This window comes from Nomascus leucogenys, chromosome 6, assembly GCF_006542625.1.
Source record: "Nomascus leucogenys isolate Asia chromosome 6, Asia_NLE_v1, whole genome shotgun sequence".
Classification (NCBI taxonomy): Eukaryota; Metazoa; Chordata; class Mammalia; order Primates; family Hylobatidae; genus Nomascus; species Nomascus leucogenys.
In genome coordinates this window covers 93789435-93803800 of record NC_044386.1, presented here as the reverse complement: position 1 = coordinate 93803800, position 14366 = coordinate 93789435, and positions in this window count along the sequence as shown.

Sequence of the window (14366 nt, the reverse complement as noted above, 5' to 3'; positions counted from 1 at the left end):
CCTGTTCCTTGCCTGCAAAGCTGTCCTGGTCGGGGTGTTGGTGGGGGCTCCTGTTTATTACTCGCCACCCCCTGGCTACGTGAGCATCACATGCATTCTTTCATGTCCTGGTTAGGGCCCAGAAGCTGGCTCAGCAGGTCTGTAGCTAGTGAGAGGCAGGAATGGGGACCTGAACCCACGACTCCTCAGCAGCGTGCTGCTTGCCCGAGCCTTGACCCCAGAGCCCCAATAGCACATGCACCCCTTTTCCCCATTCCCAGCCTCCACCTCCCACCACTACCCCTGGAAGGCCTGGCTGGGCCATGCTAGAAACAGCCTCGGTATTCCCTGCCTTCAAGGGGCAGTTCTGGAGGGCAAGCTGATCAAATGCGGCCCTGTGGGATGCTGTGGCCTTGAGTGTGTGTGCAGGAGGCTGGTGCCGCCTGAAGAGATGAGGGAATGGGATTTGCTCCAGGCAGGGTAGGGGTCTGGGTAAGGGTTGGAGAGTAGGGAGGGACCTGTGGGGAGGATTTATGAGTGATGAGGTGGGATTTGAGTTGTAGAAACTCAGGACTCCCTCCAAGATCAAGTAAATAGGTTTTAGAACACATAAGTTTGTGCAGGAAGGAGCCTCTGAGGCTGGGGTGGAAGGATGCAGGGGAGGTAGGAGGCTGTCCAGTGGCGGGTGGAGGTCAGGATGAGGGCAGTGGCCCTGGGATGAAGGGCAGGGACAGTAGGGGGCACTGCAGATAGAAGTCCAGATGTCCCCCAGAGGCCTCCCCTCCCCCTTGTTCCCCTCTCTCTGTCCCCTGTCCCTGGAGGCAAGGACCTAGGCCTTTGGGGTCTGCTAGGCATTTTTCCTGATCAGTGACAGCTGGAGGGGTCCATGGCAGACTTGGGGCAGTTCACTTCTCCGTCTGAGCCCAGCTTCTGGTTGGCTCTGGCAGACCCCACAGGACTGGAATCGCCCCCACCCACAGTGCCCCCTCCCACTTCAGTTTGGTCTGCACTCTCATAGCCAGCCCATTCCTGAGGATTCTCCCCATCCTTTTCTCCCCCAACACTCAGCGTGCCCTGGGGGACCAAGGTCTCAGCAGGTACATGGGACCAGGGGGTCTTTGGGAGTTTGGGGGACCCAGAAGAGCCCTGGGTGGCTGGGGCAGAGACCTGGGGCTGCTGCCACCATTTGTGGTCCTGGGCAGACCCTCGCCTTTCCCAAGCCTAATTTCTCTCCTGTGTAAAAGGCAGGGCTGGACCTGGGCTTCTGTGGACTCTCCTGCACATCTTGTCTGTCGCAGTCTGTCCGTATTCCAGTGCACAGCCAAGCATCGGCAGCAGGACGGGGGCTTCACAGGCTCCCGCTCAGCAAGCTGGAGGCTGGTGGCAAAGCAAAGGATGGGAGTGAATTCCAGCCCCAAATGGTCTGAGCGGCGAGTGGAGCAAGTGTGGGCTTAAGCCTTGGTCCCTCCTGGAGTGCTGGTGGTCTCCACTGAGTTGCCTGTCCCCTCTGGGCCTCAGCAGTCTCCCTCTTTCCAGAGATGCTCTTGGTGCTCTGATGGGTCCATGGCAGGGGATTTGAGTGATGGAACCCACTCCTTTGTCTCTGTGGAGGCACCAGGAGAGGCTGGGCTGGAGGGAAGCCGTGTGCATTAAGGCATGAAATGAGCCCGTGTAAATCCCATGTAAATGAGCTGGCAGGGAGGAGGCCAGCCAGGCACAAGCCTCCTGCCCTGTTTTCCCCAATGGACAAGCAGCGCAGCAGGCCTCTGGCTGGCGGTGTGTGGGCAGGACGGTTAGGCTGGGCCCGCGTGGTGGGAGGATCTGCTCTAGCCATAACCACACGATATCCACAGCGCCAGCACTGGCTTCTTGAGGGCCAGGCCAGGGATAGGAGCCAGGCCAGGGGCAGGAGCCAGGCCCATCCTTCTCCCCTCTCTTGTGCATTCTCGTTGGGGAGGAGGAAGAGGGACAAGACTGAAAGCTCAGCTCTCCTGGGGAAGGCAGCAGGGAACTGGAGATTTTGTTCTGCCTCCCTCCCACTTTAGGAATGTAAAGAGTCACTACGGTTTATCCCCCATCCACATGTCCTGTCATCCTCTCTCCCCGAGGGAAGGCTGCTGTCCTCTTGTCTCTCTGCTACATTAAATCATTTAACAGCTCCCTGCACCTGCAGACCGATCAGTCTGGATCCAGCATTCATGGCCCTGCTATCCCTTCCCGTCTCTCCTCAGACTTCTACCTTCCTTTGCTGGAAGCTCTCTATGCATTTGCTCCTGTGATTCCTTCCCCTGGAATGCCAGGAGGAGGATGCTCCCAGGCAAAGATTTCAGAATGACCTGGAATTCTCCAGAGGAATCCTGGATCCCCCCTACACTAATGCCTCAGCCTGTTCACTCCTGATCTTTGGGAGGGTGCACCTGGAAGCAAGCTCTGGGGTCCCTGGGGAAGAAGGCACAGCCCCTGCCCTGGAGACACTTAAAGCCTGGTAGGGAAGGGCGGTGGGCTGGACAGTGACCATACGTGTGACAGTCCTAGGTGGGAGGTGGGAGCTCGAGGGGGCACCTAACCCATTGAGCGGAGTGCTCAGGGAAGGCTTTGAGTAGGGCCTTAGAGGACGTGTAGAAGTTCCCCAGGAGGAGAGTGACTGAATGGAGAGGGAACAGCATTTACAAAGGCCTGGGAGTGTCAGAGGGCCTGGGGTGTTACGGGCTGGCTGGAGTAAAGTGAGCTCCATGAAGCCAGAAATCCTTGTCGGTTTTGTTCACAGGTGTATCTCTAGTACCTAGAACAGTGCCTGGCACATAGTAGGTGCTCAAGACATTCTGACTGAATGGATGAATAAGATGAGAGAAGGGAGAGTATCTAGAGGTGAAACTGGATGACTCCATCAGTTCCCCATCCTGGGAACTAAAGCAAGATCTTTATCCTGCAGACACTAGGGAGCCATTGAAGGATTTTGAGCAGGGGTGGGGTAGATGACAATGATAATAATGGTGAGGATAATGGGATCCTGAGATCCATGTTTTCTTACACCCCATTTCTTACACCAAAGACCCACTCCTCACCATTTCCTGGTGTTTCTAGCTCCTTATATGGTCCAATTTTAGCCTTTTGCTTACTGGAAAAGAAAGTGCAGCCATCCTGGCTACAGTGCCAGACAGGAGGTCTGTAGGCGTGGGCCAGTGGAATGGGGCTGAAATGGCTAAATCTGGCTCAGGAAACACTTTTATGTCAGTATTGGTTAACTCTGGGAGGAAGAGACCTTGGGAGAAAAACAAAAACAAAATCCACATTCTCAGGGTCACCAATGGCCATGAGTCAGCTGCCACCAAGGGAAGGAGCACAGAACCACATTCGGGAGGCGCTGGCCCTGTTAGTATGCTGGGGCCTTTCTGTAGGGTGGTGTTCACACCAGAACCGCTGCACTCAAACCAAGTCAAGGTCTCAGAACTCTGGCAGTTCTTTCAAGTTGGGCAAAATAAATGAGCTCAGAAGGGCTTAGGTAGAGGTGAACACGTCCTTGGTGCTGAGCCTACATCATGGTGGGCAAACACATGGCTTGCAGCTTGATTCAGCTGTAGCCTATGCCTGGAGCAGGCATCGCTGATCAATTGTGGCATTCCTTTCCTGAGCTCAGATGAGTGATTTTCTTCAGAACTTGCATTCTCTGGGGGCTACTGGGCACTTGAAATAGGGCTCATCTGAATTGAGATGTGCTGTAAGTATAAAAGACACACTGGATTTTGAAAACATAATATGAAAAAAGTTACCTCAAGTTTTTACATCGATTACACTTTGAAATGATAATATTAGAGGTTGGGCGTGGTGGCTCACACCTGTAATCCCAGCACTTTGGGAGGCTGAGGCGAGTAGATCACCTGAGGTCAGGAGTTTGAGACCAGCCTGGCTAACATGGTGAAACCCTGTCTCTACTAAAAATACAAAAATTAGGTGGGCATGGTGGCGTGTACCTGTAATCCCAGTTATTCAGGAGGCTGAGGCAGGAGAATCGCTTGAACCCAGGAGGCAGAGGTTGCAGTGAGCTGAGATTGCTCCATTGTACTCCAGCCTGGGCAACAAGAATGAAACTCTGTCTCAAAAAAAAAAAAAAAAAGGAAATGATAATATTTCAGATATAAGATATATTTGGCTAGATAACATATAAAAGTTAATTCCACCTATTTCTTTAACTTTTTTTTTTTTTTAGATGGAGTCTTACTCTGTAGTACAGAATGAAGTGCAGTGGCAGGACGTTGGGTCACCACAACCTTCGCCTCCCAGGTTAAGCGATTCTCCTGCCTCAGCCTCCCGAGTAGCTGAGATTACAGGCGCCCGCCACCGTGCCCAGCTAATGTTTGTATTTCCAGTAGAGACGGGGTTTCACCACGTTGGCCAGGCTGGTCTCGAACTCCGGACCTCAAATGATCTGCCCACCTCGGCCTCCCAAAGTGCTGTGATTACAGGCATAAGCCACTGCTCCTGGCCTTCTTTAACTTTTATCTAGTGTGGCTACTGGAACATTTTAAATTATGTGTGTGGCTCATATTGTATTTCTGTTGGACAACACTGTTATGGAATATCCGCTCTGCGGGGGCAGGGAGTTTTGTCTTTTTTTGTTCACAGCTAAATTTCATAGCACCTAAAATAGCACCTAGCACACAGTAGGTGGTCAGTAAATTATTTGTGGAATGAATGAATGGATCCTCACCAGCATTTCTCCTTAGGAGTCACCAGCAATTGATCAGATGGAACATATTTGCTACCCCGAGCCTAGTGGATGCTACACCACAGTGCTAACAACCCCCGTTTGTGCTTTCTGACTTTAGAGCTTGTGTCGCTCTCCTGGGACTGTCCTGATACCCAGTGGGGCAGGTGAAAGTGGACTCTGGTGAATGCACTGCTCCGCTGAGGGTCTTCTGAAAGGGAATGTTTCCGTTCCTTCTGATCAGGAAGCAGGGCAGTGTGCAAATGGTATGGAAATCACTTCTTGTGGGTGTTTGCCTATCTAGGGTGCTGGGGATACTTCCAGTCCACTTCCTCACCCCAGCCCTTGGTCCCTAGAGACAAAAGAGAAAGCTCTGGAGACTTTGTGCTCTGGGGGCAGATCGGGGGAACTGGGACCCCCTTAGTCTTTCCCCAGCGAATAAGGGCTTGTAGCCCAGAGCATCCTCATCTCTCAATTCAGCAGGAGCCTAAAAATAGTCTGCAGTTTCAGCCTCCCCCACAGCCGCCCGCGCCAAGTGGGGCCCTGCGCCCGGCAGCTCCTCCACAATCCAGACTGTCTGCACAATCTGCCCCAGCCACCGACCCCCATCTCCTCGGCCTCTCTCCCATCCTGGCCCCTGAGAACCCTGAGCTCAGCACTCCCTGCTGTCAGGCCTGCTGAGGGTCTGCCTCACACTCTGCCTTTCCTAACAGCCTGGGCCCTGACCCCTGGATTTCCAGACCCCATGTTTTGTCCACTCTCCATTCTGGAGGGGACGCTAGCCAGACACAAGTGGGGTGAAGGTGTTCCAGGTAATGGAACCAGCACATGCAAAGCATGGGGTGCGAGAGAGCACAGCATGCCATGGAAAGGGTGAGCCGGAAGGGCTGGGTGCACAGGACGGAGTGGGGGGGCCAGTCCCAAGCTGGAAGGCAGCACTGCAGGTCTGTTGGCTCCCACCCCACGCGTGGATGCCCTGGAGTAGATGATGTCTTCGTCCAGCCCACAGTGGAGCAGGACTGCCCCTCAGATCTGGCAGCCTGCAGTAGCTCTGGTGCCACCCACACCTTGTGTAGAGCCCAGAAGGAACGCTTAGGTGCCAGGGCCTGTCTCCCTGTTTTGGGTCTTCCACATCTTTCATTTGTGGGAAGCCCTGGTGCCTTCCGGCTCTGAGCTTCTGGGGTTCCTGCCTGCTCAGCAACACAGGAAGTCTCCTCAATGAGGTCCAGCAAGGGGAAGTCCTCCAGGCAACCAGTACCTCGGTGGCAGAGCTGGAACGAAACCCTCCATATCCTGATGCCCAGCTGGGACCCGTCCCTCCCCTCAATGTCGGGCGACCACTGCTGAGGACACATCCTGGTCAGAGCCTGAGATATGGGGCTTGGGGACCTGCCCTGCGGAAGGGTTTCCTGGTGGCAGGAGTGAGTGTGCAGGTGACACTGCTGGCCCATGACGGTTCCACACTCTGAGTGAGCAAGGTCCCAGCTGCAGGAAGTGGTGGCAGCGGAAGTCACAGTCACCTTCCTCTCCTGGGGGCCAGCTCTCGGGGAAGCCAGGGGAAATGCTGAGCTCATGGGCTGTTCTTCCCACAGCTGGTTCCCAAGGCCTCTTCTTGTCCCTGACATCTCTCCACGGCCTCACCACAGCCCTCAGAGGCGGAGTGCCAGGGTGGGCATTACTGTCCCATTAGGCAGAGCAGGTGCAAGGCCAGTCTCTTGCTCTGAGCTACCTGCCCCTTCAGAGCCTGGCCTAGAACCTGGACTCCTGCCTCTTCCCACCTCCACACAACACCCTCCCCCAAGGAAACAGGGGTGGGTGGAATCTAGAAGCTTCTCAGGCGAGGCGAAGGTGTTGGGAAGGCATTAGAACTTGAGGTTTTCTCACCTCCACCAGCCCCTCATTTCCCAGCAGATGTGAGACCTCCTTGGTGTGCATGTCAGCCCGTGACAGGTCAGTCTCAGGATGTTTCCCCCAGCATGGGGCCTGTCAGAGGTGCTGCCCTTCCCCAGCCACTTCAAGAGCCCAGAGTCACTGGGAGCGCTCCTGCACCCTGGAAGGCATCCGAGGGATCCAAGCCCATTTCTCAGCTTGAGGAAACGGCAGCCCCTGCAGAGGGCCCTGACTGGCCCTGTAAGTGTGGAGGTGGGGGCGTCCTAGCCCTGATACATCCTTTCCTGAACTCCACCCCAATGATGGGTATAAACACAGGCAGAACATCAATGAAGTGAGATGAGAGTTGTCTGCCTTGGCAGCCAGCACCAGGGAAGATGGAATTGTGGCTTGTCTACCTGTCTGGCCTTCTGTTGTTCTCTGTCTCAGTCTCATTCTGTTTCCCTGTTGGTCTCTGTTTCTATTCTCTCTCTCTGTCTCTCCTTGTTCCTCCTGTTTCTCTCTCTGGCTTGACCTCTTATACTCACTTACACAAAACAAGTATGCATATATACAAGATGCGGGCACATGGGACCACACGTATGACCTGCTCACCCGTACACATGTACAAACATGCACATCTGTGCACACATGCATCCACACAGAATCCTCCCTCCTCAGATCCTGTATGTGTATTCAGAGAAGGGGGCGGTGGCGAAGCTCTCTTTCCATGTGTCCACAGGCTCAGGGAGAACCCACAGCTAATTTCCAGGCTGTTCCTGCCTCCCTGTCACTGGCAACTGGGAGCTTGGAGGAATAGGCTGGGATCCCCACTGATATCTGGGACTCTGGTGGAGATCTCTGGGCCATCATAACCTGCCAGTGAAGAGCATGAGAGGGGAAGGGGAGTCTCTGGAGGTGAGCAGAGGGGATGAGACAGGAAGATGAGACGTGGAGTTAGCAGTGTGCTGGCCTGGAGGGCTCTCTGCCTCCTTCCCCTCCTGATGCTCTTCCTGGGGTCCTGCTGACATGCCCTATGACCCACCTGAGAGCTGGGGACCAGGGACGACTGGACCACAGGAGGCCCCAGAGGGAGGTGCCTGCAGGGAGGGAAGCCTGGTCAATCATTTGCCCCACCCACAGAAAGCTGGAGGCTGGACGTCCCTAGGGTGGGTGGCCATGATGAGAGAGCCTTTGTTCCTGTCCTTTCAGGACAATGGGCCGGATGAGGCCCCACCAGGTACTTGCGTTTTCTGGGTGGGTCGGGGCTTTCCTGGAATGCTCAACCTTCCTGGTGTCCCAGGGTTGAGGCAATTGTGTGGGAAGAGGGCAGGCAGGAAGCCCTTACGGTCAGTAAGGACCTGTCCTGCCCTGGAGTCTGGGTTCAGGTGGTCTTCAGAGCCTGCACCCCTCCACCACTCTCAGCATGTGGGCCTGCTCCCTGTTCAGAGCAACCCCCTTACTGAGCACCTGTGTGCTGCAGGCTGTGCTGGGAGGAGGCTTGTGAAGAGCAGGTGAGCTAGGGCTGGGCAACAGAGAAGGAGGCGCCCCTTTCGCTGCTGGGGCAGGAGTTAGAGCCCCCACGGGCATGTTTTGGTGTGGGGACAGACTCAACAGGAGCCTAGGGATCTTTCTGAAATGTGACACTTGCCTCCACCCTCCTTGCCAGAAAGGGACATTGCTCAGCCACCTGGCTCGGCTTCAATAAGCAAGTAGTAATAGTGGTGAACAAAAGCCAAATGCGTAAGTCACGCACCTGCCCGGGACTGCTCTGAAACTTTATACGAATTATCTTGGTTAGTTTTCTCACCAGCCCTTTGAGGTTGATACTATTATTATTGTCTCCATTTCATAGTTCAAAGAACTGAGGCTGAGAAAGGGTAAGTAGTTTACCAAAATTTCACAACAAAAAGATGCATCTAATCTTTGTCCTCAAGAAACAGGGGTTCTACTTTTACTTTTTTTTGAGACAGGATCTTGTTCTGTTGCCCAGGCTGGAGTGCGGTGGCATGATCTTGGCTCACTGCAACCTCTGCCTCCTGAGTTCGAGTGATTCTCTTGCCTCAGCCTCTTGAGTAGCTGGGATTACGCCATGCCTGGTTAATTTTTTTTTTTTTTTTAATTTTTAGTAGATACAGGGTTTCACCATGTTGACCAGGCTTGTCTCAAACTCCTAACCTCAAGTCATCCACCTGCTTCAGCTTCCCAGAATGCTGGGATTACAGGTGTGAGCCACTGTGCCCGGCCCCAGTTCCTGCTCTCTTTGCTGGGTTCGCGGTTAATACAAGTGATACACACGGCAGAGGGAAGCAGTCAGGTGGGTCACTCTGGCAAAATGGCAAAGATCAGGTCTGGGACAGAGTCTGCCCCAGTGACTGGGGTTCCCTACACAGAGTCCATTAGCACCCGAGGCTTGGACCTCAGAGGAAGATGATGGGATCACCTGTTCCAAGACACCCTGAGGCTCTGAGAAGGGGAGGTCACCTGTCAATCTGTCCTACTTGGGACCGAGGTGGGCTGAGAGGCCCTCTGCTTGGGCTGCAGGGCCCCTGCAGGGGTTGGGGCTCAGCCTTCTCCTCTCATTGGTTCCTGCGAGAACCATCTTAGGGAGCAGCTGCTGTGGGGGCTGCTCTCCCACAGCAGGGAACCCACATCCTGCTCCATTACAGCAAAGTGAGCATCCGGTGGGGGAAGGACCCCCACGGGGGCCTGAAGCTGATGAAAGTTGAGTCAGGGTGACTCAGTGGAAGGCCTCTGCCCACTGCTGTCTCCAAGTGGAATACTGTGGTCAGACCAAAGGAAGAACTTCCCAACCTCTGGTCCCACATCTGGAATGCATGCCAAAAGGGGGTCTCTGAGAGGGCACGGCAGTTCGGCAGTTCTCAGGCTCTGTCATGCTACATCCTGACCTCAGAAAGACCCCGGGAGGCAGACTGCAGATGGGGAAACTGAGGAAAGAGACAGGACCTGTACCAGAGCTGGGACTGTAGCTGGACCTTGAGTCTGCTCATCATGGGGCACCTGCCCAAGGAGAGGGCAGGACCCCACTGCAATGCCCCCTAGGTTTCCCCAGAGCCCCTCTCCTCCCACCTGCCCCTCAGAGGCCTTGTCTCGAGGTAGGAGTGGAGTGAGGGGGTGGGAGTTTCCCTGAGCAAAGAATAGATCTCCTGTAGGATGCTGTTTTAAGAAACACAAAAATAGACAAGCCACCCAGCCAATCAGACAAGTTTGGCCTTCCAAACCTGTCCCTGGGGTGGCTGTTGTTGCCTTTTTATTTATTTATTTATTTATTTATTGAGAAAAGGTTCATATAACACAAATTTTGCCATTTTAAAATGCACAATGCAGTGGTTTTGAATGTATTCATAATGCTGTATGACACCTACCTCTAGCTAACTCTGGAACATTCCATCACCACCAAGAAACCTCGTGCCTGTTAGCAGTCACTTCCCCTTTCCTTGTCCCCCAACTAATGTACTTTCTGTCTCTAGGCATTTGTCTATTCTGGACATTTTTTAAAAAATTAAATTAAATAATTTATTCAGAGATGAGGTCACGCTGTCTTTTCCAGGCTGGATTCAAACTCCTGGGCTCAAGTAATCCTCCTGCCTGGGCCTCCCAAATAGTTGGGACTATAGGCGTGAGCCACTGCATCCAGCTTCTAGGCATTCCATATAAATGGAATTGTACATGTCACCTTTTGTGTCTGACTTCTTTCACTCAGCATACTGTTTTCAGGGGTTATCATGTGGTAGCCTGAACAGGGATGCCCCATCTTCTCACTGCTGAATGAGAGCTCATTGTGTGGCTAGGCCGTGTTGCTTATCTGTGCCTCAGTTGATGGACTTGGACATTGTTCCCACTTTTCGGCTGTTATAATAATATCCAGAATAACACTGTATGAATATTTGTGTACAAGTTTTTGTGTGATCAGATGTTTTCAACTCTTTGGAACATCTATTTACCTGGGAGTGGGACTGCAGAATCCCACGGTAACTCTGTGTTTAACGTTTTGGGCAACTGCCAAACAGCTTTCCACAGAGGTGATACCATTTTACATCCCCGCCATCAGAGTGTGAGGGCTCTAATCTTGCCACAGTCTCACCAACACTTGTTATTCTCTCTGCCTTTATTCTTTCAACACACACACACACACAGAGAGAGAGAGAGAGAGAGAGAGAGAGAGAGAGAGAGACATTGAGACAAGGTCTTGCTCTGTCACCCAGGCTGGAATACAGTGGTGCAATTTTGGCTCACTGCAATCTCCGTCTCCTGGTCTCAAGCAATCCTCCCACATCAGCCTCCCAAGTAGCTGGGACCACAGGTGCATGCCACCACACCCAGATAATTTTGTGTATCTTTTTAGAGATGGGGTTTCACCACATTACCCAGGCTGGTCTCGAACTCCTGAACTCAAGAGATCTGTCAGCCTTGGCCTCCCAAAGTGCTGAGATTTCAGACATGAGCCACTGTGCCTGGCCTTCAACACATATTTTGCTGAGCCCCTGCTTGGTGTCAGGCCTGTGCTGGGGTAGGGGATGCAGGGACCCAGGCTGCTCTTGCAGAGCCAAAGGGACATAGATGTGACCCAGTGGTGGCTGGTGCTAAGTGGAGGGAAGGAGGAGGTGAAGTGATGGGAGTGACCTGCATGGACAGGCAGGGCAGGCTTCAGGGAGGCAGCGTTTGTGCCCTGGGGAGGTCTTGGCTGTTACTGTCCAATCCCAGCCTCTGCCCCTTCTCAAGTCCCCAGGATGAGTGGTGGTCAAGGTGCCAGGTGCCTCAGTGTTATGATGTGAAAAGTCTCAGCCTGGCCTGAAACTCACCCATTAGAGCCCTCACCTGCAGATTCTATGCCCACAGCCCAAGCCAGATGAGGAAACTGTGGCTCAGAGAAGGGAATGACTTCGCAAAGGTCATCCCAAAAGGTAGTGGCAGAGGGAGACCAGATCCCTGATCTCCAGGTGCCCAGCCTGGGGTCCTTTTAGCTCTGATGGGATGAGGCCTGGGGCAGCATGAGGTTGGGAGCAGGGAAGGTGGGGGAGGGCAGGAGGCTGAGAGAGCCCAGGTGAGAATGGGCCAAGCTTGAAAGGTTTTCCCAGGCTGGGGGAGAGGCCCTGGTCAGGATGTGTATGGGTAAGGGGTGAGATACAGAGGGCCCTGGGGGCGGGCCCAGACCTGTTTCTCCTCTGCCCGGTTTCAGTTCTGTTTTGCTTGTCCCCTGAGACCCCAGCGTTCAGAGTGGGTTGGGGTGGTGGGGTGACTCTTAGCCCCCACCTTGATCCCCATGGTGGGGGATGAGGAGATGGGCTTAACTCCAGACACCACTTTCAGTCCCCCTTCCTGCCCCCACCTAGGGTCCCCCAGTCTAAGGGCGGAGGCGGGAAGCCTGGCTGGGTCCATCCTCACAAGGAGGGGCGAGCTGGGCAGAGCCTGGCTGGCCTGCCCTGCTGCCATACCTTGGAGCCCACAGCCTCCAGTGGGTAGTGACTGGCCCCATATCTAGGCATAGGTAATGTTTGCTTAGTGAGCTCATGTGCTGTGGGACTAAGTCGAAATGCTCTGCCCCTCACTCATACTCCCTTATTGACCCACAGGGCCCCAGGGTGAGTCACGCTCACATCAGGTATTGTGGGTGTATGAGACAAGATGGGATGCAGTTTCCAGTCCCCCTGCCAGCATGCTTAGGACACCAGGAAGGGCAGTGGGTGCTGATGGGCCCCAGATTTACCAAAGATGGCTCCAGTTGGAGGCCTTGAACCACCGTGGGCTTGTCAAGGGACTTTGTGGCCCTAGGAGGAGGTGTCTGGGGCTGCTCCAATGTCTTTGGGGCCTCTCAGATTGGGGTGGATCCTTTGGGAGTGCTGGGCACTGGCAGAGACTCAGGCCGCAGGGAGGGGACCCGCTTTCCCTCTGGCTCCCTCTGGAGGCCTCGGCTGTAGTGCTGGGTGCTGGCTGTCCTCAAACCCGTGTCCTCCAGCCCCTGACGTCTTCTCATTTCCTCATCTCAGGTTTCAGCCCACTCAGGCTGACGTTGCCTTCTGATCTCGTTTCTCAGCAGCTCCCAGGCCCGTCTCCGTGGCTGCTGTGCAGAAACGCGAGTGGTTGGGGGAAGTCCACATGATGCTGGCCTTGAAGAGCCTCCTACCAGCCAGGCCTCAGGAGGGCTCACTTCCCCATTGCGGAGCTCCTGCGGGGACCCAGGGGCAATTTCTGGGTCTTCAGCACAGGGCCTCTGAGGGGCTGGCTTTTCCTAGGGGCTGCCCTGGTGCTGTGGCACCGTGGGGTGGGGGATTTTGGCAACGCCAGGGGCTCGACGTGGCTGAAACTTCCCTGGACAGCTCAGCTACCCCAGGTAGAAGCCTCTGTCCCTTCTCAAGCCAGGCCTGTTCCAGCTTCGAAGACAGACGTTGGGACGTGCTGCATGCCTTTGGGACGAGTAGCCCAGTGGGCTTAGAGCTATGACAGTGAACCCAGATGGGGGTGCTGTGAGGGACTGGTCGGGTCTAAAACCAACAAAGTGCTGTGTGAGTGCATAGGTGCAAACAGGCTGCTCCAAGGAACTCTTGAATTGTCTTTGGGGAAAAGTGGGAGTTAGCTGGAAAAGAAGGAGCTGCGTGGTCAGAGGCGTGGAGGCAGGCAGTGGAATAACCCATGTGGAGAACTGCAAGCATTTCCACATGACTGACTGGAGTGTGAGGGGGTGTAGGAGACCGGAGGGCAGGCGGTGGGCAAGGGGCTGAAGAAGGACTCTGAGGGCTCAGCCAAGGAGCAGGACTTTTCCTGAAGCAGCAGAGAGGCAGAGAGCCAGGCCCCTCCTGAGCCCTCTCACTTCTGTGCAGGGACACCTCCCAGTGAATTAGGCCTGGGCCTCAGAGGCACCCCGACCCTGGCTGCTGACTCAGCTCTGCCTCTGTGTGGGCCAGCGGGAGGCTGCCCACATGAGCCACGGAGCCATGGCACAGCCTGGGGCTGGCTCTCCTGGGCTGCCCTCCACCCAAGGTCTTGAGGTTCTGCCATTCCCTCTTCAAGGGGTCTGACCACCCAGCCCTAGCTGGGGACGGGCCCTGTAGCCTGCTCACTGGTGCCTGGGGTGCCGCTGCCAGTCCCGCTCTGGCGCTGATGGGGAGGCAGAGGCAGCCGTCAGAGAGAAGAGCCCAGGTGGGGAGAATGTGGGCAAGAGGCCATGCTCCCTCCTGCAGCCTTCATGAAGGCTCAAAGTGTTTTGGAAGTGTCTGGGGGCTGGCATTGCCTCCTCGGCTAACTCCAACGCCTGCCAGCTCGGCCCCCACGTATCACGCTCAAGTGGACCGATCCTGACTGAGGCAGAAAGTAGAGCTGGCCCCTCGCCATGGGCTCCAGCCCTACTGCTGAAGGAGGCAGGATGGCACAGAGGTGAGGGCGTGAATTCTGTGTCACTCAGCCTTGGGGCTAGATCCTGGGTCTGGTGGGGAGCACACTGGGCTGGCAAGGCAGTGGGAAGCAGCACGTCGTGCCTTACTAGCTACCTTTGACCCGGTAGTCCCACTTCTGGGAGTCTGTCTTACAGAGACAGCCGCACGAATATGACAGATGCACACACACTAAGCTGCATACTTGTGATGGCAGAAGATCAAAAACATTCTTAATAGCCATCAACTTGGGACTGATATATCCCAATGGTATGTCCCCATGATGGAATTCAAGACAGCTCTAAAAAGAATGTGAGACTGGGTGCGGTGGCTCATGCCTGTAATCCCAGCGCTTTGGGAGGCCGAGGTGGGCAGATTACTTGAGGTCAGGAGTTGAAGACCAGCCTGGCCAACATGGCGAAACC